Below are 26,209 nucleotides of genomic sequence, written 5' to 3' on the forward strand. Positions count from 1 at the left end.
ATATATATATTAATTCTGTATACTGACATGTTGTCAGGTCAGCCTGGGTGAATACGTTAAGTTTATTTACATTTTTAGGAGAAAAAGAACTAAAATTTTATATTCTTATGTTGCCTCAAAGGTTAATATTCTGAGTCCACCATCTCAGCTTACAGACAACAGAGGCTCTTTTTCAATCCATTCTGAGTGCGGGTTGTAATACCTTTGATGTAGTGGTGTCACTGAGGTGAAGTCGCTCACTGAATAAAATTTCCCTAAGGGGATCTCAATTAGTCTTCTCAGAGAGCCCTAATAAAAGTCAAAGAAGAATTCTCTAATTGTAAATTTAAATCCTACTGACAGGTCCTTCAAATGTGAGAGGCTGCGTTTCCCTGAGTTTTGGGATCATCACAATTCTCTCTCCATCTTCAAGTTCCCATCTCAAATGTACAATTGTCTCTTGGAGTTAGTTATATTTGAATGGACATTTTTATAAAGTGATTATCTAAAAACTCTCATTTATCTCCAGGCCTTGCCTTCAGAAACACACGCATGTGTACATATCCAAGATAGCTTGAACTTTCTTAAATCTAACATCTACATTTCAGTGGAAAAAAATATTGCAGCACAAACACCCCTTTTATTTTCAAGTGTGAAAAAATATTACAGTGAAACTCCATTTTTATATTTGTCTTATAAAATAAGTACTTTTTTTTCTTTTAATGACAATGAAACCTGAGCTGGAGCACAAATTAATTTTGTCACGAAGGAAGGAAATTACCTTGGTAACTGACTGTAGTGTCCAGGTTCACTATCTGTTGAGCTATCCTAGAGATTCTGGACAGAAGCATTCAGTAGACTGAATTAAACTGCTTGCACTGTATAATTTATTAAATCTATTTGAAATGTGTGCTGTGAAAATCTACAAAATAAAAAGGAGGGATAGGTAAGTTATCACACATAGGGTACAATACAAGAGAGCAAAAGGATCATAGAAATCAGGGCATGTAGCTGTTCATGTTCTTTCTTTCTCATCGTGTGAGGGTTCTTGGGAACAATGATACACACATGCTCTGTCTGAGAAGTGCAAGAGTGAGTCTGCCTGGCCACCTCTATAGCTCACTCTTGGACAGTAGCTCTGGATTTTACGAGCTTCTTGGGGAGAGGACATTTGGCACCAGAAAGAACATCACCAAACTTAATTAGACCTCTTGATTATTGTGTGTCTTGCATGCCTCATGTATATTTAGTTATCATAAATATTCAATGACTTAGATGCTGCATATGCCTTTAATGCCTGATGAACATTTAGTGTCTCTTACATTTGAAGTCTCACGTATAATAAGTGGCTTTAATATTTCAAGTATATTATGTGTCATTTTGGTCTTTCGTTCCTTCTACTCAGTTGTACTATTCAGCAACTACTTATTTATTATAACTCATGAGTTTCATCAGACCCATCTGCTTTCTTTGTCTTCGATAGCAAATATTCTAAAGTACTACAACATATGCACACACTACAGATTAAAAATAATGTTTGTATTGTTCTATGCCAAAACATGACAGAGTCTTCTTTTTCTTAAAAGTAACCCTTAAAATATAAGGGAGAGTCATGTGATATTGTAGTCTGTAGAGCAGAATTCTTCCTTTTTTCCTAAATGATTTTAATATTTTTCTTTAAAAAATGTGTTTATCATTTGGGCATTAATGATTGGGAGATCAAACACTATAATTTTTTATTAGCTTGTCAAAAGGCTGTGCATTTTTTAAAGTCTCTAAAAATATGTTGAATTTCTTGAACTGATAAATTAACAGTGAAAATTAAATTCAGCCCTAATTAATATTTTTCCTTGGAGCATGCATTTATTTCTGAGAAAAAAATTTGCTTCACAAATTTCAGTGATTATCCAAGAATTTCAAGTTCAGTAAAATTTTATTTTTAAAATCAAGTTTTATATATTAGACAGGTATAAAATTTAAGTCTTGTTTGATGAAGCTGTCTCCCTTTAAAAGAAATACAAAAATTAAAATCATAAGGGTGTTCTAATATGATAGAAAAAAATGCTTCCTGTAATATTAGTAACATCACAGTCTGGTATCATACTAATTAATGCAAAATTTTATAACGGCATAGTTCTTTCTTAATTACTTTCTGTTAGACAACAAAATATCATTTGGAGACAAAACTGCCAGAAAACATACAAATTATCATTAGTTTGGTAAATTTATGAGATTCTTCTGAACAATTCATGCACATATACACATATGTATATTTGGGTTTCTGGACCCAATAACAATGTGTTTGTGTGTCTGTGTGTGTGTGTGTGTGTGTGTGTGTGTGTGTGTGTGAGCTTCCACACACCACCAATTAATTCTTGGACTCCAGCTGGATATTTTATAATTTAATTTGATTGTGACTCTATCTATCATGAGACAACATCATATTCTACTGGTTAAGGGTTCAGTACTACAAGAACGCTCTCCCTTCACCCAACTTCAAATTCCAGTCACAAGCCTAGGTTATCACCTGTGCTTCTGACCAACCACCTATAGATTGGAGGTTCTAGTGACACCCCCTCCTTGGATTTCAGACACCAGTTACAAGTCCAGGTTTTTACCTGTACGTCTGATGGACTGTTTATAAATCAGAGGTTTCCATGTCCCCCTTCGTGGGTTTGATTAATTTGCTAGAATAGTTCACAGAACTCAGAGAAACATTTTACTTACTAGATTACTGGTTTATTATAAAAGGGTAAGATTCAAGAACAGCCTGGTCAAAGAGATGCATATGACAAGGTACGGGGAGAGGGAGCAGAGCTTCCATGCCCCCTCAAGGCATACCACTCTCTCTGAACAGCCACGTGTTCACCAACCTAGAAATTCTCCAAATCCAATCCTTTATGGTTTTTATGCAGATTTCATTTCATAGGCATGATTGATTACATCATTGGCCATTGGCAACTGATTCAACCTCCAATCCCTCTCTTTTCTCTGTATGAAGGTCAGGGAGTAGGACTGAAAGTTCCATCCTTCTAATCATAATGTTGGTTCCCCTGGCAACCAGCCTCCACCTTTCGTTGTGGTGGTCTAACAGTCACCTTACTAACAAAAGACACCGTTATCTCTCATCACCAAGGAAATTCCAAGGGTTTCTGGATCTCTGTGTCAGAAACCTGGACAGGATAAAGACCAAATATATGTTTCTTGTTATAAATCACAATAGCACACACATGCACAGCACACACACACACACACGTATACACACACACACAGAGGGGAATCATTCAGAACTTTCATATTTAGTAACAATTCTTGGGGGAGTGACTTCCATATGAGATGTGAATTTAGTTATGCCTTTTTTACAGGCTTTACAAAAAAAATTACATAAGAGCATTTCAGGGAAATGTCAGAATATCCTGCAAATGAGAATTTGTATACCTGGACGCACATTCTCAGCAGCAACATCATACAGTTTTAGAAAGGCTACAACTCAAAAAAAAAAAAGAAATAGAGTTAGATGAAATAGAATATGCTTGGAACAATAGTGACAATAAAGTTAGAAAGTGGTTCTAGTGTTGACAAAGACACTGATGACCAGGATTCAAATTAAAAAGATGAATAAATTGTTCCATGATCTGAAACAATAGAAACACATTCCAAATTATGTTATATAGTATGTAATTTTATATTACTAAAGAATATATATTATAAGAGAACATATGACTATTTCATCTGCATTCTTTAATGTTTACATATTCAAGTTGACCAAAATTCTTCTCTTTTTATATTTCGATAATGAAAATGAGGGATTACCTTAAAATCTAACATCAAAGCTATCATAAACATAATATGTAATCATTATAGAACTTGAGAATAACACATAAAACCATAAAAATGTTTCAAAAAGTGCTATCGCCCATTAGAAACTGTCCCTATTTTGTGGTATTTCTCATTTTTCTAAATATATTTACATTTATGTAATTAGTATCAAATGTGCATGTGTATATATATAGATAGATATTATATATGTGTATATATATATATATATTTAAGTGTAGGTATTTATATGTAACAACTTTTCGTCATGTAACGTAGCTAGTAATAAAGTTCATTTTGTGCCAAGACGAGGCCTACTTATACCCCACCACAAAAAGTTATGAAAAAGTAGTTTGAGTTTTGCTTCAGTATTACAAAAAATATTGCAAAGCTCCACTTAATACTTTATCTGAGCTCCTCAAAGCAGTGCTGCCTTCATAGGTTTATTGCTGCCAGTATGATCTTGTTAATAATTTTTCCAGATAACTTTGTATTATATGCATCTTGTATTCTAGGCAAACAAAAATTATATTAAAATTTTCCTGAAAGTACAAAGTTAGCAATATTTTTATTTCAAAAATATCAAGTTAAATGTCTTCAGGAAATTCCAGTAAATAAAATGCTACTGATAAATTGTATAGATAAAATCGTATAAACATTCTGTATCTGTACAATTTAAATATATTTTAAAAAGTGTTGGAATATTGCCTTTGACCTTAAATAATTACAATACTCTTCCTAAACTTAAAAAAGCTTCAAAAATTAGTTTAATTTTAATGCACATAAACCACAAATCGAGTAAGAATAATCTCTTTCTGAAAATTCCTTTCATTAGTAATTTGTAATTAGATATGTCTTCAAATACCATTTTTCTCCTGTTAGCCTCAGGTTATATATTCGAATTTATGTAAAAAGTATGCAAAAAGTGCCTAAATCCCCCAATACCTTCCAAACACATGTCATATGTACCTTATTGGGGAGGTATAAATATCAATAAACATTTAGCAGCTCAAAAATATATACCGTTATTTTCAAACCCACAATAGCATAAGATTTGTGTGTAAAACAGAAGGGATATGTTAAGAATTAGTATCCTCTGTTTTCCATTCAGGAGTCTAGGATACCTGTATCCAGGTTAAGGAATATTCTCTCTGACTTGGGGGCATGAATCAATTCTAAACATGATTAAACACCATTCATTCTGGCATGACTGCTAGCGTCTGTTCCAAGAAGGTTCAGAGGTGAAAAAAAAATAAAAATTAGGCCTCGGATGCATCTAGTAGAGAGAGCAGAGGGAGCTGTGGAAAAAATGCCTCCCTGCCACATGACTACACCTGCAAGATAGCCACTGATACTGTTTATCAAAGATGGTCCTCAAGGGTGTTCAGAAGAAGGACCCACATTTCAAACGTTTAATCAGCCTCTCATGTTTGCAGGATTGAGATGGTAATTGCTCAAGGACTTCCTCAAAGGTGTGTAATAAGGAGCAGATTTTTTCTCATACATGTGGAAGGTATATATCACCCGTGATGCTCCTCAAATGACCGTTATTATAAATCCAAAGTGATTTTTCCAGTAAAAGGTACATGACACAGCAAGCAGGTTTACACATGCAGTTTGTCTCAGGATAAACATGAGATTTGCTTATTTGGTTTGAGCACAGGCATTATAGAACGGCTTTTCCACTGTACAATGATGCATGTTCATTGGTTCGATTCTCTCTCATTCCTTTTCCCACCCCCATCAGGGTGCTGAATATTTCTTTGCGAAAAGATAGTAGGATGTGTAAAAATTCACTCCAGTTAATGATGTGAAAGAATGAATAATTCCTCTTTACTTCTCTCACTAAATACAAATGTTAAAACCAAGAATTAGTAAACTAGGAGTAAGTGGTAAGTTGTGGTTAAAAGCATTAACTCAACTTACATTGCTTCAACTCCTAAATTATATAGCCACTTAATCGAAACTTTGTGAAATTGTAGAATTATGCAAAAAAATGTACGCAGATCCTATAATTGAGATAATTAAATAGGTCTCTTTATATAGTATTTTTAAAAGAGTGCTGGCCCTCAGGAGATGCTCAATCAGCATTAGCTCTTATGATTAGTAATACTTATGTTGACTCCTCTAGTGTTAATGTTGCTTGTTTATATAGGTTATATTGATTAGTGTTGTTGTGTTAAATTACCTAGCTTTGCAACTTTGGAAATGTGTAGCCCAGAGTTTTAGTCTGCTGTCCAGTCTCCACAATCTCAGTAAACTCTAAAACAAACACCAAGTAATAAAGCGTAATCCTTCAGGAAATATAAGTAGACAGAATCAATAAATCAACATTTGGATGATTTGAGCCAAGTGGATGATTTGTCACATGATCATCTCAATCTCCACAAATATGGGACATAGCCTGATTATTGAGCCAGGAAGTATGTTTACTGTGTCTATTATTGTTGAGAAAAAGGTAATCCTACATGCTTGTTTTTTTTTTTTTATATATATCAGAATCGGCTGGAAGATAGCGAGTCAAGGTAATTAAACATCATAGCTAATATCAAGCCACTGAGAGCAAAGGTCCAAGTGATTAATCGCTATTGCTGCATAGGACAGTTATATTCTCTCCTGTTTTCAGTATTAGAAATTCATCAGACTATGACAAATATTTACAGATTTTACAGTTTTTAACTGAACACTTTCCAAAGATCCAGCTTTATGCTAGTTGCTAATAATGCTGAAGGAAAGGTAGGTAGTACCGTTTCCCAACAAGCAGCTTACAACCTTATTGAAAAATATGTGTTTGAGAGACTTGACTCAATACCTATTTCCAGAAAAGAAAATTAAAATTTAATTGTTTATTGGCAAAGAACACACATCTACTTCTGTTTTTTTGTTTGTTTGTTTTGTTTTTTCACTGAGAGAAATTGAATTACTTAAGAATGTATTATTAAAGGTTTTGGATTTAAGAAATTGGTAGAATGATTTAATAAAGACCATCATCCTTACATAGACAGACATGCTAGACAAAATATTTTTAAAAATTTAAATATATTACCAAGTTTGAAAGAAAAAGGAGATATCTTCAGGTAAAAGAAATAAACAGGGATTCCCATAGCCAGAGCAGTAAATGTGAGTGGGGGTTTAGGAGCATATCAATCTCAAACATAGGCTCACTCAGCTATTGTTATTTGGGTACTCATTAAATTTTAAGGTCTTTTTTGTGTTTTATGACTTAATTTTATTTTGTGATTATGTAAAACATTTTCATAGTTAAAAAGTCAAAATTATTTAAAAAAGTATGTTCAGGGAGGATTCATTCTTTTTCCTATTCCATTCTACTCCTATAGGTAACTATTTTCAACCACTTCTCTAGTCTCTGGTTTATACTTCCTATGTATATGTATGAATATATACATATATGTGCATATGTGTTTGACCCCATATGTGCACATACACGTGCATATGTGTGTGTGTAGGAATATGAAAAAAATCTTAGGAAAGTGTCTGTTCTATATTCTGAAATGCTTTCTCATGAGTTGATGTTAAATTTTGTCACAGCTCTGTTTAACGTCTATGAAGTAATCATATTTTTTTCTCTGCATATCAATTGATGTAGTAAATTGCATTATAAATTTCTTATACTATAATGTCTTTGAATTGTTAGAAAAAAAACCCACTTTGCCATTATATATTATTTTAAGGTTCTATTAGATTCTGTTTTCTAAGAAATTATTTAATATGTTGCATGATATTCATAAGCAAGTTTGGTCTTTAGTTTTCATTTTAATTTCCTATTTTTATCAGTTTTAGATTTCAAAGTTATAGTTACTTCATTTTAAAAATCAGGAATTTTTTTTTTTTTCCCTGTACTCTGGAGCTATCCTAAATTATATTTGGATTTTCTAGTCTTTGAAAGTTTGGTAAAATTCTTCCGTGAACCCATCTAGACTTACTTATTTTTATGGAGGCAGGGTTTTGTGATAACTTTATTTCTTACATAGACATTTCTCCTAGAATATTATCCATTTCATGTAGGCTAACAAATATATTTACATACAATTTTTTATCTGAAATCTCTCATGTTATTTTCACTGTTATTTAGCATGTGTATTATGTTTACTGCATTTGTTTCTTTGTGTTCTCTGTTCCTTTGTTTTCTTTTGTATATATTTTATATTTAAGAAAGTTTTTATAGGTTTTCTCTTAGTACAGCTTTAATAATACATTTAATAATAATTTATGTCTCCCTTACCTTTCTTAGACTTAGAGTATTTGTTTTTATCATTTTAAACAAAATCTCTTCTAATACCACCTATTACCTACACAACAGCCAATGAGTTTTGTTTTTTTACATCCCATTTCTCTTAGGCCACAATTTTTTAATCATGTTATTTCCATGTTTATCCATCAAAATATATAATACTTACATCCTGTCCTTCAGCCCTGTTGCTACCTTTGCTTCAATCTTAGATCTACCATGAAATATTTTAAATTGTCACTAGAAGTCCCCAAAACAAAAATCAAGATTTACTTCTCAAACATACTCAATGATTCAAGTGCTAAAGAAGAAACTTCAATAGAAGAAACTTGACACAATATGAAGGAGCATGATACAAAAGACCATGATGATCAAGTAAAGTGATAAATGCAGATAAATGAAAGTAAGTATTAACACTAAATAATCTGAAAATAACAATGACTAATGCTAGTGGGACTTAAAGAGAAGATGGAGCTAAAACATTAGACAATAGTAGCATGAACAATGAGAAAGGATAATTAGAAATAATCAATTGCCTTATATTGTTTGTGAAGGTAAAAACGGTGATTAATTTTGGGTAGTGACACTTTCAGTAATTGTAACAGATATATTTGGCCATTGCAGACGACTATGACAAACACAGACAAAAAGATACTCACTTAGAAAAAATAAATCTAAATGTAAGTTAAGTAGATATCTATTTACAAAGTTACATCTTATTACAGAATGCCTTCAAAGGGAATATATTTATCTTATATCGTTTTTAATATAGTTATTATTGATAATTTAAAACCCTTTTTTGGCTGAAAGATAAAAAATAACTCAAATTATTGAACTTTATAACATTTACAAAAATAGTACAAATACATAATCTCATATATCCATATCAATTTTAAAAGAATGAAGTGTTTTCTATAGTTATATATTAGGAATTTAAATTTTTAGAGAATATATTTTCAAATTATAGTTATTCATTTAGAGTTCATATTCAAACTCAATTTTTTTAATTTCATAATATAAACACAAACTGAAGACCTACTTTAAAAAAGTAACCAAGTTTTAATATAACCTTTTAAAGGTACATTCAATAACTACCAAATATTTTATTGAGTTGAAAGAAGAAAACTATAGGTCTATATTTCACTCAGGGATCCCAACAGAGACAAAAGAATAATTTTAGCTTTGGAAATATAGTTGTCTTCTCCAAATACTGAGATGGAAAACGAAATGAAGTTACCTTCGGTACCTGGGCAAACACTTGTAACATATTCAGATTAGATACCTGAGTCCTTAGGGAGTATCTGTGACTAATACACAGGGATTTTTTCAGAGTAATAATACTGATATTGCAAAATGTATGTCTAGACACAGAGAGAAAAGGACAGCATATTTAAAGATCAATTTTAAGTAGAGAGGCTGAAATTCAGTGATGTTATAATAGTTGACCAAATGAAGTAATGTGTTGTCTTTTGTAAAATCTGGTGAAATGTTTTAAGTTTACTGGATTCAAAAAAAAAAGAAAAAGAAAAAGAAAAAAGCATACATAAAGACAGAGGGAGTTAGGAGGATGGGAGTGAAGAAGGAAAGAAATAATGAAAGAAAAATTCCTAAGTATAGTAGTTGCTTTCTGGTTTCTGTTGATGGTTTTCCAAATTCTCCCAACAAAATTGCAGAATGTTAACTAACATATTTAGGGCCACCCTCTACATGTCGCACAGAAAGAGAAACAGGGCCCCTCTCCTATATGGTTAGTTGGCCTCTTGAATCTATGTGCACCTGGTGCCCTCTGTCCCTTTATTTACATGACATAGTCTCCACCTCTAATAGAATAGTTAGAGAGCCACAAGAAATTGGCTTAAGGTGACAACCTAATTTACTGCACTTTTGCTGGTAAGCAAAAGCAGGGAGGCCCTGCCAAGTCTCTAGGGACGATAAATACCGAAACATCCAGCTCCTAATACCTGTGAAAGGACACGCTCCAGTTAGGATGCGTTCCCAGGAAAGCAGCTGACACATGTGATTCTCAGACTAAGCTGTATTTACTTATTTAAATGTATTGACCTTTCCATGCAGAACTCAAGAAACCTCACATGAGATGAAGAAAGTTATTTCATTAGAGTGATTTTTAGAGCCTGACAAAAAGCAACTCAAGTAAAAATTTGCTCAGAAAACTCACAAAGCCGAGCCCCAATTGAGCAAGTGGTGCTCTCCAGAAATTCTGCCAAAATGAATATTAAAATAATTAATCCTTACTCTGACCTGAACAATCTTTCTTTTATCCCTTTATCTTACCTCCTTTACTCTTGGAAAAAAAAATTATGTTGATAATTGCTCATGCTTGTATTTCCCAAAAATAGAGGAGAAAATAAAACCACATTTTATCCTTCTGACGAAGGCATTCGTTTCTCCTTTTTTCCTTAACTCGTTTCCTTTGGCATTCCATTTGGGACACTCTTTAACCTTTCTTTGCCATCCATCTGATGTAAACAGTGTTCCAGAACCTCTACAATCCTTTAAGTATACCAGTGTATCGTTACATTATTTTTAATGTTTTCTATTGTATAAGGCATAGTTATTACATTATTTGGGGGTATAAAACAACATTCGAAAATCTCTCTACGCCTTGTGCCAACAGGGAGACCCAGCCATCTATGGTGGTCCTGCTATTCACTCAACAAACATTTTACAATCAAAGACAAAACAATCTTATGCCAGGTGAAGGCTGAGTGAGGTTTTTTTATGCAAAAAATATAAACCATGGCTCTTATGCTCTAACCTAGGGGTCATCTTATGGAGAGAAGAAGACTCTTAAAACTGTAATACAAGACAGGCTGCAATAAACATATTTTGAATCTAACTAGATATAAGTGTCTAGGCATTTATAAAAAAGAGAAATATTTACTTGCTTAGGTAATCAGAGAAAATTTGCTAAGGAGTTTGTATATTCAGACAGGTTCAATAAATCATGATGAAAAAGATTCCTCTATTATATGAACTCTGAGATGCCAAAATGGAACAAATATTGAACCAGGCACTATGCTAGGCACATGATACATATTCTAATTAAATGTCATTATCAGCCCTATGAAGTAGCATAAACTAATTTTATGTAGGCAAAGGGGACAAAATAACATATAAGTGTCTGTTAGTAATATCTGATATTGAAGTGAGGTCAGTATTATTCACATTTTTTTTTACTAAACCCAAATCACTTTTTTTCCTCATCTAGGCCTTTCGAACGGAAATAACATTTGTATGCCTACGAAAAGGACCTGATGTGTGAAATAAAATTTGTAAATGCAATAGGTGAATGGATTATATCTTGAAAAATTAATAGTTATTTTTCATATTTCACTCTAATATTCAGAGACTTTATTGAGCAGGACTGCTATAACTCTCTGAATTAGGAATATGCCACTCTGTTTTCAATGACAGGCAGCACCGTTGCTCCTGGAGAGTGAAAGATGGTGACAGGGGCTCTTTTAGCCTCCTCTGTCTTTTTCTTAAGTGTGCATTTCCTGTTTTCACAGAAAAAGGGCCTGATTTTTCCTCTTTTTATCCATTTATTCGTCATCGGTTCTATTTAAGATTAATTTAACTTAAGAGCAAAGAAATCTTATGTTCTACTAGAAGGAGAACTAATCTACAATAACATAAAAAGAATTCTTTATAGCATCTCTATTTTCACCAAGAAACCAGCAAAAGCAAAGTTCTTTCTACATTGGTCTCATGAAGAAATATACCAGAACAATAGAAGCTGTCATATGAAATGTTCAAGAAAATATTGGCAACTTGCTTTTAGTTTGTGTTGTTGTATCGATTATTAAGGATGTCGAATCTAAATGAATGAAGTCTAAGTTTTTATATCTTTTTTTTATTATTTATAAAGCATGGGTAAAAAGAACATTTTCCCTCTTGTCTCTTAGCAATGTATCAGCCCCAGAATAAATGGATTTCTGCCCAGACACAAGTGGGTCATTCAGCTGGTCAACAAGGATGCTTCTTATGAGAGCAGATTTTTTTATGTGGACAGCTGTCTAGCAGGAAGTATATTGCCATGTGGTCTTTTAGAATTTAGCAAAAGGCTGTCAAATACTCCTAGTAATGACCCACTTAATTTCATAGTCAGTACTTTTACATAGAAGTGTATTAATAATAATAAACCTGGATCTGGAATTGAGGTTACTATATGTTGGTTACAAACAAGACCGAAGTGTAAATATAAATGACACCGTTTATGTATTCAGGTGACATGACTTCTAGTTACTCTGAAGAAACAAGTAACCTTGAATGTAACCTCATTTCCTAGAACCTTGGAATCCCAACCTAAAAAATGCTCATACCAGGACTTTACAATCATCTCATAGAAGAGGCATTTTCTGCTATCAAAGGGAGATGAAATAATAGAGTGTTTTTATTAAGCTTGCCTGTGAAACCTTATAAGAATCAGCTTTTCCTCAGCTACTATGAGAATATTAAGCTTTACTTCACTTTCTGTGAGGTATAAGCAATGACCTTGAATAAAATATGAAGCATTTTAATGTGGTTATTCATAATGAGCAATGGCCCTTTGGGAGAATGGACCCATCTCTTGTTTACAGTGGTGACAAGTTCTTTATTTGGAGAACTTAACATGATGACTTTCGTAATATAAATACTAACCTCTCAGATTAGTATCATTTACCTTGAAAGAGATAAGTTTATAAGGTTTAAGAAACCAGATTCTTAATTTGACATTTATTGCCACTGAAGAGTTTATGTAGCTACTCAGCTGAGATGAAGTACTTGGTGAGCTCCTGTCCCATTGGGGTCACAGAACCGCGTTTACACCATGTAACACAACAGATAACTGGTCTTATTTTGACTAGGGTCTTGCTCTTTGGACACTTTTAAAATTCTATTAATCATGGAGATGGTTTTTAATAACGTTAGAGGCTTGTGGTGATATGTGCTCTGATTCCTATATCCTGCTATCAGTTCTCACATTCTAAAAGATGTTCCCAGGGATTGAGAAGTACTGAAAGCGTGACAGTTGATGTTACTTATCATCCAAAGTTGACCATTCACATTTCCTTCTTTCTGCTATCCCACTTTTATCTGATCAAGTCCATGAACACACAGAATCCTTTCTTTCCTTTCTAACTCCCTACGACGGCAAAACCTAATACCTGAACAATCCTGAGGGAATTGAAAGGAAATTGTGGGTCTTGGCGACATAAAGATCTGAGCTTTATGCCCAGGACCCACTATAAGGACATAGTATTTGTGCTTGGACAAGACACAGATTTGGCGGATCAATTTATGCATACTCTTCATAGAGTGATTACTCATCCCTATTTGTCTGAGATTTTCTAAGTTTTAACACTGAAAATACCTTGTCCTGGGAAGCCTCTGAGTCCTAGGCAAATAGAGATGGTTGCTTACTCTAGTTATGAGTTTAATCTACCAATCCATTTCAAAGACATTTCATTGGACTTCCAGTGCGTACAGGATAGAAAGCCACCTGATCTTGACAGGATTGCTGGTTACATGAAACGCTTTTCCTTGGTTTCAGTACAGGCCCCTTCAAATGTGTCTGGCTTTACCTCTTCCAGAACAGGGCTAGATGGATAAGGTGTTTTGCTAACAGAAGTTTCCTTAAACCAGTGAGATAATAGAGATAAAACTTTCTGATAAGTTAAAGCAATAGAAAGCTTTCTGCAGAGTAAAACCACATGAATATAATGATGACAAATAATACTTTTTAAAAATAAAAAGACTTCTACAGTTACTAGCAATTATAACATAGTATTATGTGGACATGTGATTGATGAGGTACTAATCAAAATGCATGATTAGATGGTTGATTCCCTGATTTGGTGATAATTGTGACCCTTGAATCACTCGACTTTTGTTGATTTCATGAAATACCTTCTATTAATCAGCTAAAAATGGTTCTGTTAGTTTAATTTTGACCATCTCTTCTCAAGGCTTTGAATGAACATTGGATGTGAGATACCCCCTCTCTCATTGACTTTCTATTACCTTATCTTGAAACCCTCCTAGTCTTCCCCTGATTTATTTAGCCCGTAGTTTATGCTAGTTCTAGAGGGTTTTTGTTTGTTTGTTTGTTTCTTTTTGAACATTGAGCAGACACATTACCTTGGATTTTTAGAGTAAAAGCATCTGCTTGTTCTCGATGTTTTTATGGTTTTGAACTTTTTCTTAGCAAACCATTGACTTTTCTAACTTCTCTTTATATCCATAACTTCAAAATAGGTGCTCAGGAAATGCTTACAGATAAGTTGATAACCATTTTGCTAAAACCATATAAATTATTAAACATATCTAGGTGACATAAAATTACAAATTGAAGAAGAGTTCAGTGTTTTTGAGAAGATAGCATAATAACATAATAGAATGAAAGGTAGAATATATATTCTCCCCTTCCAGACTATATGAAAACAAGCTGTAGGATTTTATTTCTTGTCTGTTGAGATTTCTCTCATTCTCTTTTTTATTCATGTGAAAATGGCCATTGAGGATTTGGTGGAAGCAAGAATTACTGTGTATTTAGAGAAGCTACATGTCATAACATAACAGTTAGAAGCATAGATTCCAATGTCAGATTGCCTGGGTTTAAACATAACTCTACTACTTACCAGCTCTATGACCTCTGGCAAATTGTTCAAACTCATTATGTCTTAATTTCTTATCTGACAAACTAAGGTAATAATAGTATCTATCTCATAGGGGATATTAATCAAGTTAATAGAACAAGTTAACCTACGTAAAGTGCTTAGAATATTGCAGGCACAAAAAGAACTATATGTGTTAGTTATTATATTTGTCATTTTGACTTACACCTCCATTTCTCCAGTTTTGTGTGTATGTGAAAGGAAAGGTGTATGCAAAGAGTGCATTCATCTTCAGACCTTTTCAAATCATTCACTGTAGGTTAGGGAAATGTAAACAAAACTACTTACAAGAAAAACTTTAAAAGATAAACGTTAATATCTTCTGGTTAATTATTTAGTAAATGTTGTCCAGTTATCAGATGTGAAAATAATTTATCTGATTCCCTAAGACTCAAAAATGACTCTTTAATACCATAAAAAAGGGAAAATTACATCCAGTGCTATTTGTTGGTCAACTCAACTTGGTAAGCACTAATTCAAATTCAAGGAATAGACTCATCCCAAAATAAAAGGAATTTGTCAATAAATGTATGTGGGTGTCTTTTAGTATTCTCTTATTCTGAAAACTGAAGCCTTATATGTCATTTGTCCTTTTTTTTTTTTTTTGCTTGCTTGTCATATCTAAATATAGAAATAGATTCTTAAAATTTCTCAGTTTTTATTAATCCCAGGGTTTTTTTTAACTTGTAAAACAGAGATAATGCCTACTTTTTCAAGTGGATGAAAGAATTGAAAGAGAGAATGCATATGGACCAACCTGCACAGAGCCTGGCCTTGGAATGTTTGATGCTGCCAACTCTTCCCATCCACCTCCCATTAAATGTTTGGTCCTCTTGGTTTGCTGACTCAGGAACTGACTACAGTATTTTACAATCCACTGTGATCTACAGGATCTTATTAAAATTTCCCATCTTCTTCCTTCACGAACACAGGAGTTTGGTTTTAGACCACACTGAACCTGAATACTCCCCAGGATTACCTTGGAAAAGATTTCACTTTAGCCCTGCCTCAAAATTTGCTTCCATTTTCTGCTTGTACCTGTCTCTACTCTTCATTTTCCTTCTTTTCAAAATATACTCAATAAGAATGATTTTTATATGTTAGAACCAAAATTCTTAGATTTTATGAAAACCATATGTGAATGAATCCGATATAAAAGAAATTAATCCAGATACAAAAATTGTGCAAAAGGAGATCCAGCATTTGGAGAGAGATTGTTACAATTCCCAGTAGCAAGTAGGTATGGGAGTATTTAATTTTACATTGAATCAAATACTAATGGATGAATGTACATACAGACATATGAATTCACTCTTTCTATTAATGTTATCTATGCCATAAAATGTATATAAAAAGAACCTTTAATTCCCACAAAGTTCAAGTTTTTGCTCACACATGAATCTGTAGAGTGGGAGGAGGGGAGAACTAATAGCCATCTAGAAATTCATCTTACAAAGACTTAATCACAAAGTAAAACATGTATGTATCTTTGGTTGATAGGTTAGAATTAAAGAATCTTTCTATAAAAGAAAATACACGAAATCTGCTGTCCATGGGAGTCCATCTCTACTACTAGCCATCTCTAACCACTAAGAGAATTTTTGTGAACTTAAAGTGTATTAGTTTAAGAGTGAAAATACCTTTATATAGACACACAAACTTCAAGTTAATTGAAAAATTCTGTCATCTAAAAAACAAACTCTGAATCGAGACACTTGGGTTTTGTTGAAAATTAATGTTTTGATTGCTTCAGCATTTGCAAACAGTTAAGTTGATTGTCCCATAGCTGCTCTTCTGCCAGAAAGCCTATTTTTTCCTTCAAGTCCAACTCAAAAGATACACCCTGCTTAAATTTAATCCTTAAAGTAAAAGATACAACCTGCTTAAAGTTGTTTGCTTAAACAACATTCCAATTTTTTTTTTCCTGATAAAAGTTGGATAAGAACATGGTTGAAAGTTACTTCAACTCTGCTGTCGTAAACTATGCTCAATTTCATTATTGACACAAGGTGAAACTTGGTCATTTACCATGTGCCGATAGCTACAGTTACAGTTCCACTGTCACTGTTTCACCTTTACAACAAAACTAAACCAAAAAGAAGACGGGGACAGGGAAGAGGAGAAGAAGGGGAGAGGAAGGAGGAGGGGGAGGAGAGGAAAAAGAAGAAAGAGGGCAAAGTAAATTACACCAAAAATCCTTCTCTGGCATAGCGGGTAAAGTCGTTATGTGTGACATTTTTCATTAAGCAGCAACTGTGCTTCCCCCCTTTTTGCTTGCCACACTCATGTCTCCTTTGAAAGATATTTCAAAGTTATAAAACCATGAAGCCACTTCTTGGGGGTCAGCTGAGATTCTGAGTTCTATAATTTGAAGTATACCTACTCTTCCACATATTCAGAAGGTTCACTTTTTCATTTTCTTCTTTATGCATTATTTTAAATCAGTGAAGAAAAATGAAGGGATAAAAAACCTTTAGTTTTCTGTCAAAAAACTCCAACACCCTATTTTATCTTATCTATAACCTTCATGGAAAAAAGAAAAAAAAATATTAGGTAGAAGTTGCAGTCATATTTTTGCATCAGTGAATTCCTTGCTCTGCCTTGAGTCAGAAGAATGACTTTAGAAATTCTTAAATTCAGTAGATCTGAATGCTCTCTCTGCCTACCACAGACAAGGAACAAACTAAAGAAGAATTAATTAATTTGAATTGAGTATAGACTGTGAACAAGTCACTAAGTGTATTACTTTTATTTCTAATTAGCTTGTCCTCTTGTGTTGAAAATTAAACTATCTGTTTTGCTTATTTATTTACAAAGATGGATTCCAATCATTTCATATTCATAAATTCATTTCATATTCCTAAATTATAAACTATGGAGCTGCTAGCACAGTTTAGTTCTGAGCCTTGCTCAATAGAGACAAATCCATTACCTGATTATACTCTCAGTATACGTAGAATCTATTTGGAAAAATAAGATTAACCAAGGTAGGATAAGTAGAGGACAATCAAGCATTTAGTTGGTAAAGTTGGTTAAAAGGACTTTATGAATTTAGTGATGGGAGAGATCAATGTGGTTTAATATAGTGGAGATGAAAAGAAGAGGTGTCCTTGGGATGATCTGGGACATGAGCAGAGCCTGACATAAATCAGATTCTGATCTAATTGAATAGAGAAGGAAGCATGCTGGAAAAAGATTATGATTGTTTAGATAGAACATGATTGAATTATAGGAAACTTTTTTTTCTGATAATATTTGAAGGGTATATTTGTGGAGGAAAATAAATTGCTTTCCCTTTTGGGTTGCATAAGCAGATGTGGGTTGGATTTTCCAAACAGAACTTAAATAATAAGAAATTTCAATGAAGAGAATAAACTTGCTTGGCACTGTGAAATGGTAGTTATAGTTAACCTACTGTAACAAAAAGACAGACATGAAAATCATATGTGCATGGTCCCAGAGTCCAAGACAAAATTCCACTTTTTCTAAATTCTCATTTTAGAAAAAACATTTAGAAAAAACATTTTAGAGAGCAAATGAGAAAATGAATTAGCATGACATCATCATATAGTCAGAATCCAAAACTAGAATCCACTGTAACAAGTTTAAAAGTAAACTATTTACAAAATTTGGTATCTTTTACTACCATTACTAACAAATTAGAACACACCTAACACTTCTCTTCAGCACGCAGGGCGTCCCAACACCACAACTGAGAACCAGTCTTCTGTGCTTAATGCCAAGTGTCACTTGTTTGTGCAGCTGTAAAATTCATGAAGTAGTTAAAGTGAGAAGAACTGCATCACTACAATGCTCCTTTGGTAGACAGAAATGGCCTGCACTCCACACAACTACACACTCAATGCCTTTTCACCTCAAGTAACTATGAGAAAGATATGGGAAAACCCACACAGATAAAGTTCTTTAATTAAATGTCTCTTAGGGACACATTTTGACATCAGCTATTTTTTTCCCATCAATTAATGCTTGAGTGGGTAGTATAAAAATATACCCTATCATAATATATTAAGAAAATAAACTTTGTGGGTTACTGGTAAGTCAAAGAAACAGAGAGTTTGATTGACAATAGCCAGCAAATAGGCTTAATTTGGTTATCCCAAAGAAAATTTATAGATTATGAGTTGTTTTAATCTGAAGAAAGATAACTAATTTGGAAGTGGATCTTGAGAATGTTAGTACTCAAAGTATAAACCATGGAGCAGCAGCAACAGCATTAGCTGGGAGCTTGTGAGAAATTACTTTTAAGTCTACACTATGTGCTTGGCATTATGGTAGTGTACACATTAAGCACCAAATCTCCACCCTCAGGTAATTTAAAAGGATTGTGGTTTTAAGTCAGAGAAGTAATCGCCATCAAAATCACACCTCTGAAGAGAAACAAAGGGCCTGATATGACTAACTAGGCTTCTAGGCACTTGGCAAAGAGGATTGCAAATCCCTAAGGGGTGGAAATTTTTGTAAGAACAAGGCCACACTTATGTTATATAAACTGTAATTGTGTGTGTGTGTGTGTGTGTGTGTACATTTGTAAAGTTGTAGTATTCTGTTTGATTACACTGTTTTGGGTAGTAACACCATCATTTCTTCCAAATCCTTAAGTCAGAAATGAAATCCCACCCCCAAGCTTCAGGAATGGCCAAGAGTGGCCCCAGCACCATATTCTAATTGAGTTTTCTGACACATTTGATTAGATCAAGGGTGGACTCATTACTCATGTTGGTCCTATAGGACCCTCTCTCCCAGAGATTTGACCCTGGGAAAAAGAGGGGCCAGAACTTGGAGACATGTGACCTTGAAGACTGTTGGGTGGCCATCTTCTACCATGCGCTTGGAGAATAAAGACAGTCTGCAAAGAGAGAAAAGTAAAGCTAAGAGCAGACAGGAGCAGACATTAGAGATCATGTGGTCTTTCAAACTCTGCTTCAATTCGTTCTTCACATTTGGCTTTACTCCATGCCTTTGCATTATATAAGAGAAACATATCTCATGCTGAATTCCTTCTCTTAAACTGTTTAAATTAATTCCTTGAATAGTTTTCTCTAGCTTTGGTTTCACTTGCAACAAAAAGAATCTCAAACAAGATGCCCAGTGTCTACCTGATGTGATCTTTACGTTACGACATCTGGACCACAGTAGCAAAGTCATCAGTCAGGAAACAAGTACCCACATCCAATAATATTCAAGCAGCTTTTGTCTTTAAAGATGTGGCTGTTATTAACTTTGACTGAATATATCAGATTGTGAAAACTTACAACCAATGTTCTCACTTGATAGTGCCTTTACGGCTACATCACAACTCATTTGCAATTGGTCAACAACAATGAAACCAAGATCCTTTAATGCTGTTCTTGAATTACACAGGTGTTGCGTTTCAGAAACTTCAGTGTGCTTGACAACCTTTCTGGGTCTTGTAAAAAGTCCAGATTCTCAAGCCTCATTCCTGTCATATTGAATCAAAATCTAGGAATGCATATTTTTAGCACATCTTTTAGATGATTCTGATTCAAATAATCCAGGGAATTAACTTCCAGAAACATATTTTTGACTGTGGTTCTTAATTCAGAATGGCTCATAGCAATAATTTGAGAAGCTTTTAAAAAATATACATGTGGAGTAGCACCTCAGACCTGCTGAATCAGAATTTCAGCCAATATGTATTTGTACAAGATCCCCAGGTGATATTTAAACACACTTCTAGTTAAGAACAGCAGATTTGAGGCACTCAAGAGTGATTGATTCAGCTATGCCATGAAGGCGACCTCCTTCCATATAGATCTACTCTGAGACAACAACAACATTTTCTTTCAATGGCCACTTTCAATGTTTATTCAAGTCCAAATTACTTAAGAGTATAGCTACGTTGACCTATTTGAAAACCAACATTTAAAATACTGCCCTTCCTTTATCCTCTGATCAGAAGTGCATTTTTCTAATTTGGAAGTTTGCCTACCACTGTAATTTAATGGTAAGTAACTAGAAATGGAATTGACTTTAGATATACTCTTCATTTATTTACTTCACTTTCCAGTATATCAAAGTTTTACGTAAAGCCAAATACCCGGACTTCTTCAAAATAGAAGAAAATTGTTTTCCCTCTGTCTTATTTCCTGCCACTTGTTTATTAGAATTTCTTATCTCAAAAAATAAACGAGGTCTTCGTTATATATGATGCCATGATCAGAGCTGGAAATCAAAATCCACAACATTATGAAATTCCACAATTTAGCTTTTAAAAGCTTTCTTATGGAACACCAATAATGGATTTTAGTGAATATACAAAATGCTCAAATTTCTGCAAATTTGTAAAGTACATTGTCATTTGAATGTAGTAATGGACATACGCTCTGGGGCTTCTTATTATTACCTCAACTCATGGGCTTTTTGATGAGGTAAGTCCCCATTTTTATTTATAATTGAACTTTGAAGAAAGTCTTGCTACAGATTCATGAAAAGGGAAATTATTTGAATATATTACTATACTCATTTCATGAAATAACATGCAATTATTTAAAGGAAATATAAATATCATAATTTACCTAGAAGAAAGATCAACAATTAAGTATAAAAGGAAAGCTACAGAGCAGTGCATGTAGTAAAATTACTAACTCAAATGGAACGACAAAATGTAGACCTGTGTTTAAGCCTGTATATGTTTATGTCAGCACTGGAGACATGAGCAGGAATATGTGCAATTAAATGTTACTTCAGGGAATGAAACTCGAAGGAATGAATATTGTCTTTATGCAATTCTATAGGATCTGATGGTTGCATGAGCATGCTTGATTTTGTACTTTCAAACGATGTGACAAAGAAAAAAATGTAGACCAAAAGAGAAAAACAGGAAATAAAGATGAATAAACATTCTTTGTAAAAATAAATAAAAATGGTCAACAAGAATAAAAGATTCTGCAATACTGATAATTAAAGATGCAAATTCATGCAATGAAATTCTATTATTTTACTTATTAAATTGGAACATATTAAAGAAAAGATCATTCTCAATGCTGAATAAGGCACCATGAGAACAGCACATGTATGCAATGTATTGTGTAAAAAAAGAAATCAGGTTGAAAATAGGTTTCAAGTATATGATGTTAATATCTTTGATTTGGTGGGTACCCTCTCAGGGACTTATATTGAGTAAACGAACAGAAACGAGGGCAAGATTGTGTGTAAAATTATCTTTACTATAGTTTCCTTAAGAGGTGGCACAATCTCCCTCACACCCAGAGCTTCTAAAATGCCTTCTCTTCTCCTATCCATGCAACCCCTTAAGAGTGGTGCAGGCCTGTTCATTCCATCCTTCCCCAGGCAGAGGGAGTGGGGATTCACATCCAGAGAGCCCTGGAGAGCTGGGCTTTTTCTGTCTGATTACTTTTCTCCAGAGGATCAACTTCAGCAGTACTATTCTGTTGAATGAAATGATCGTCCCTACACCAAATGAAATAATCCAAGATATAAATATGTAAACATGGTTAAGAGATTGAGACGAGACTAGTTTTTATTTTTCTATATTTTACCAATTTTTCCAAAATAAATTTGTATTGATTTTATAATATAAATACAAAAACTGGCTAAATTGTTAAATATTTTCATTCCTCTTCAGAGGCCCATTGCTTCCTGTAACTTTTGAAAAATATTTACTGTAAGATAATTATTAATTTGTGAAAATATCTTAGCCCTTTCAGACAGATTCAGGTACTTGGAGTGAAGCCTCAGAAAATCTTTGTAAAATGAAAATGTTTCAATTTCAATATACACATAGATGGTTCTCTAGGCTGCTCAAAAATAGTGGCTCTTTATTCTGAATCAAATCCTCTCTGAGAATCCCACTAATGGTATGACCCTCTCTCCTGAGAAATATATATTTGCCCTGCTGTGTTAGTTTCCTAGGGCTGCATATAGCAAAGTACCACAACTGGGTGTTTTGAAACAGCAGAACTTCATTGTCTTACAGTTCTGGAGGATAGAAGTCTGAAATCAAGGTGTCAGGAGGGCCATGTTCCCTCTGAAACCTGCAGGGGAATCCTTCCTTTCCTCTCCTAGCATCTGATGATTTGCCCACAATCTTTGGCTTTCCTTGTCTTGCAGCTGCATCACTCCAGTCCTCCCTCTCCCCATGTCCATTTCACACAGCCTCCCTTGGTGCGTATCTGTCTCAGAGTTCAAACTTCTCCTTTGATAAGGACCCCAGTTATGCTGGATTGGAACTCACTCTAGTATTCTCATTTGAAATTGATCACCCCTGTAAAGATCCAATCTCCAAACCAGCTCACATTCAGAGGTACAGGGGATAGAACCTCATATCTTTTTTTGAGGGAACACAATTCCACCCATAAAGCAACACATTTTATCTGATGCCAGGGTGCAGACATGCTAACATCTTGTCTCTGGACCCCAACTTAAGGACCGATTCTGAGTTGTTGGAAATCTCAGTATTCCTGAGCAATGCCCCTACTAAATTAGCTAACAAAGCTTCCAAAGACAAGTCAGATGGATCCAAAAGGCAGGAAAACCTTTCCTCTAAGACTATCAGGAAGCTGTAAGGAAAATGTTTTCTGAACAGTCTGCCTTCATTGCAATGACAGAAGTATAACATTTGAGACATCCAGGACCTTTGCTGATAGATATTAGCTTTTTTCTTAATCTAAACCATGTCAACAGAGATTACAAGTAAATATAATGCCGACTTCTCAATGGAATGCAAATGCTCCTAAAGCAATAAAGACTCATTGAAACCTCTCAGAAACAGAAATTTTACTTGTAATTTTGTGTTACTATCAGACTTGAATTATATATATGTAATGTTATTCACACTGAACCTAACATGTTTTTACTTAGTATGATATAAAAGTTGCCATACTTTGTTCAGCTTCTACATTTTTAACTGCAATTAGTAATCTATTCTAGTGATTAATATGAAATCTGAAAACAGACACTGGTTTTCCAGTTACTATCTGATGAGGGACCCGTTATTCATGTCTCCTCATTTTCAACTTATTATCTGCAAAATGAGGAAATAATATCTACCTCATGGGATTGATATATGTGGAGTAAGAATGACCATCTTCAAACCCTCACTCCGCAGCATCTTAGCCATATTTCTCAGATGTTTATTCGATGTCTGCCTCAGTTTATCCATCTACAAAAAAAGTAATAAGAAATAAAAAAACAAGGATGACAATACTATTTATTGTACATGTTTTCTATGCAAATTAAATTGATTAGATCCCAGAGAAGGGAACCTCCATGTAACATACTGCATTAGCCAGGATTCTCTAGGGAAACAGACTTAATAGGATATGAATATAAATAAAAGGACATTTATTATTATAAGGGTTTGGCTCAAGTGATTATGGAGGTTGGTAAGTGCAAATCTGCTGGCCTTTGGAAACAAGACTGATGAGCAGACTCTTCAGCCACGTTAGTAGGACAGAGCCAGGAAGCTATTCCTGGGTATCTTTCCCCACACCCAGTGGCAGCTGCCCACAGCCTATAACTTCTCTCCCAGCTCTGGGTCACAGCGCTCCTTCACTCTATCTTTGAGACTGCTCAGAGCAAAAAGCAGTGTCCTGAGCCTTCGGCTCCTACCAGGCCTAGGAGTTCTGGGGTTCAGACTCTGCTGTGTGGCAACACGAGAGTGGCAGGTACTTGTGATGTCCATGGTGTACACCGGTGTTGGCTCAAGTGAGTCCGGATATTGAGCAGGGCTATTAGGGCACTGTCACTCACACCAGGATCACACAGCAGGTGGGGCAGGCAGCCAATGACACCTTCCTCTCTTCCTCATTTGTTGGTCAGGGGTCCTAGAGCCCATATATGCCCCACCTCCACCCCTGTTGCACTGTGTGAAGTCAAATGCATGTTATACTCTCAAACTGGGAAAAAATAAAAACAAAAACAAAATCAAAACAAAAAAATTGGACAGGCAGGCTGGAGACCCAGGAAAGCAAACGATGCAGTTCTAGTCCAAAGACCAGCAGGTGGAGACTCAGGAGAACTGATACTATAGAGGAAGTCTGCAGACAGTCTGCTGGAAAATTCTTGCTTGAGGAAGCTGACCTTTGTTTTTTTTCTATTCAGACCTTTAACTGATTGGATAAGGCCCACTCACATTATGGAGGACAATCCGCTTACTCAGAGTGCACTGATTTAAATGCTAATCTCATCCAAAAACACCCTCCAAGCTGACACACAATATTAACATCAAGGGTATTAAATATATATTGAAATTTCTTTCAAGTCACTATGTGCTAGGTAGGCCAATGCCCTTTTCAGGTGGAGAAGGTTGTTAGAGGGCTAGCAGAGCTTTTTTTTTTTTTAAAGTCAGGAGAAAAAAGTAGACTGGGTTTAGAGTAAAAATGTAAGTAATAGTACTCCTAGATTGGAATAAAAAATAAAAACCAGAAAACATTACCAACATTTGAGATTTTGGAATATGAACAGAAACAACTGAGAGGGAAGCTTGCTAACTAAGAAGAATAGAAAAAACATTTACAGAAACCTTGAGGAAACAACAATTACACTAGCAAGAGACTGCCATGGAGGATGAGTTATTTTCTGTTTACTGTTTCTGTCCTGCTTGGATCCCGTATGTGATAACACTCCTGGTCAAAGCCAATAAGAGATCTTTCAAGATTAGGGTAACGTGGGCGATTTCATGGAACTGGAGAATAAAAGATGATGTTCTTGGGTTAATATAGCAATTTCTGTGCTGAACTGTATGTTCACTAATTGACTATAAGTAACCAGCGAACTTATCTATGCAAATCGATCTCAAATGTTCACCCTACCATTTGGGCTGAACTTAACACAGCGCTATGTAATTAGCAGACACTGTTGACTTTGGATTGAACATATAATTGACAATTTGATATTACAAGTGCCTACGGGCCAGGGAAAAATTTCCAATAAATTCAGTAGCACAGGTCCATTGCCTGCATTGTTCTCAGTTCTGCAGGGTACGCACCATCATAGACAATCAAATATCTGTTGAATTCCTGAGATAAAACTGTCAGAGCCTTTAAAATTAGTATCTCTTTGCACAGCCTCATCTGTGAACATATTTTAAAACTCCCCCTCTTACCACATCTGCATTGTAAATTAATAGCAACTTCCCCCTGCCTCAAAGTCAAGTTTCTGTCAAAGAGAACCACTATTGGAATAGCTAGAACTTCCAGCAAACTGCCCTGCCAACATTTTGAAATACCATCTCTGGTAGTGTTTTCAGACTGTGAAGACCTTTTATGGGTATGGCAACAAAAATGCAACAGCCCTACTCACTTAAAATTAGGAAATGTATATTATTTGGAAGTCACATCTAGGTAAGAACACTATTCTTTGGGAAGTTATGTGAATGCTTGAGTGAATGTGTGTGTAAATGCATGTACTGTGCATGCATTAATGTTGACTTTTCTATTCAGAAAGTATAAGAATTATAATAACTATTCACCAAGCTTCTAATGTG

This window comes from Pteropus alecto, unplaced genomic scaffold (genome assembly GCF_000325575.1).
Source record: "Pteropus alecto unplaced genomic scaffold, ASM32557v1 scaffold8, whole genome shotgun sequence".
NCBI lineage: Eukaryota > Metazoa > Chordata > Mammalia > Chiroptera > Pteropodidae > Pteropus > Pteropus alecto.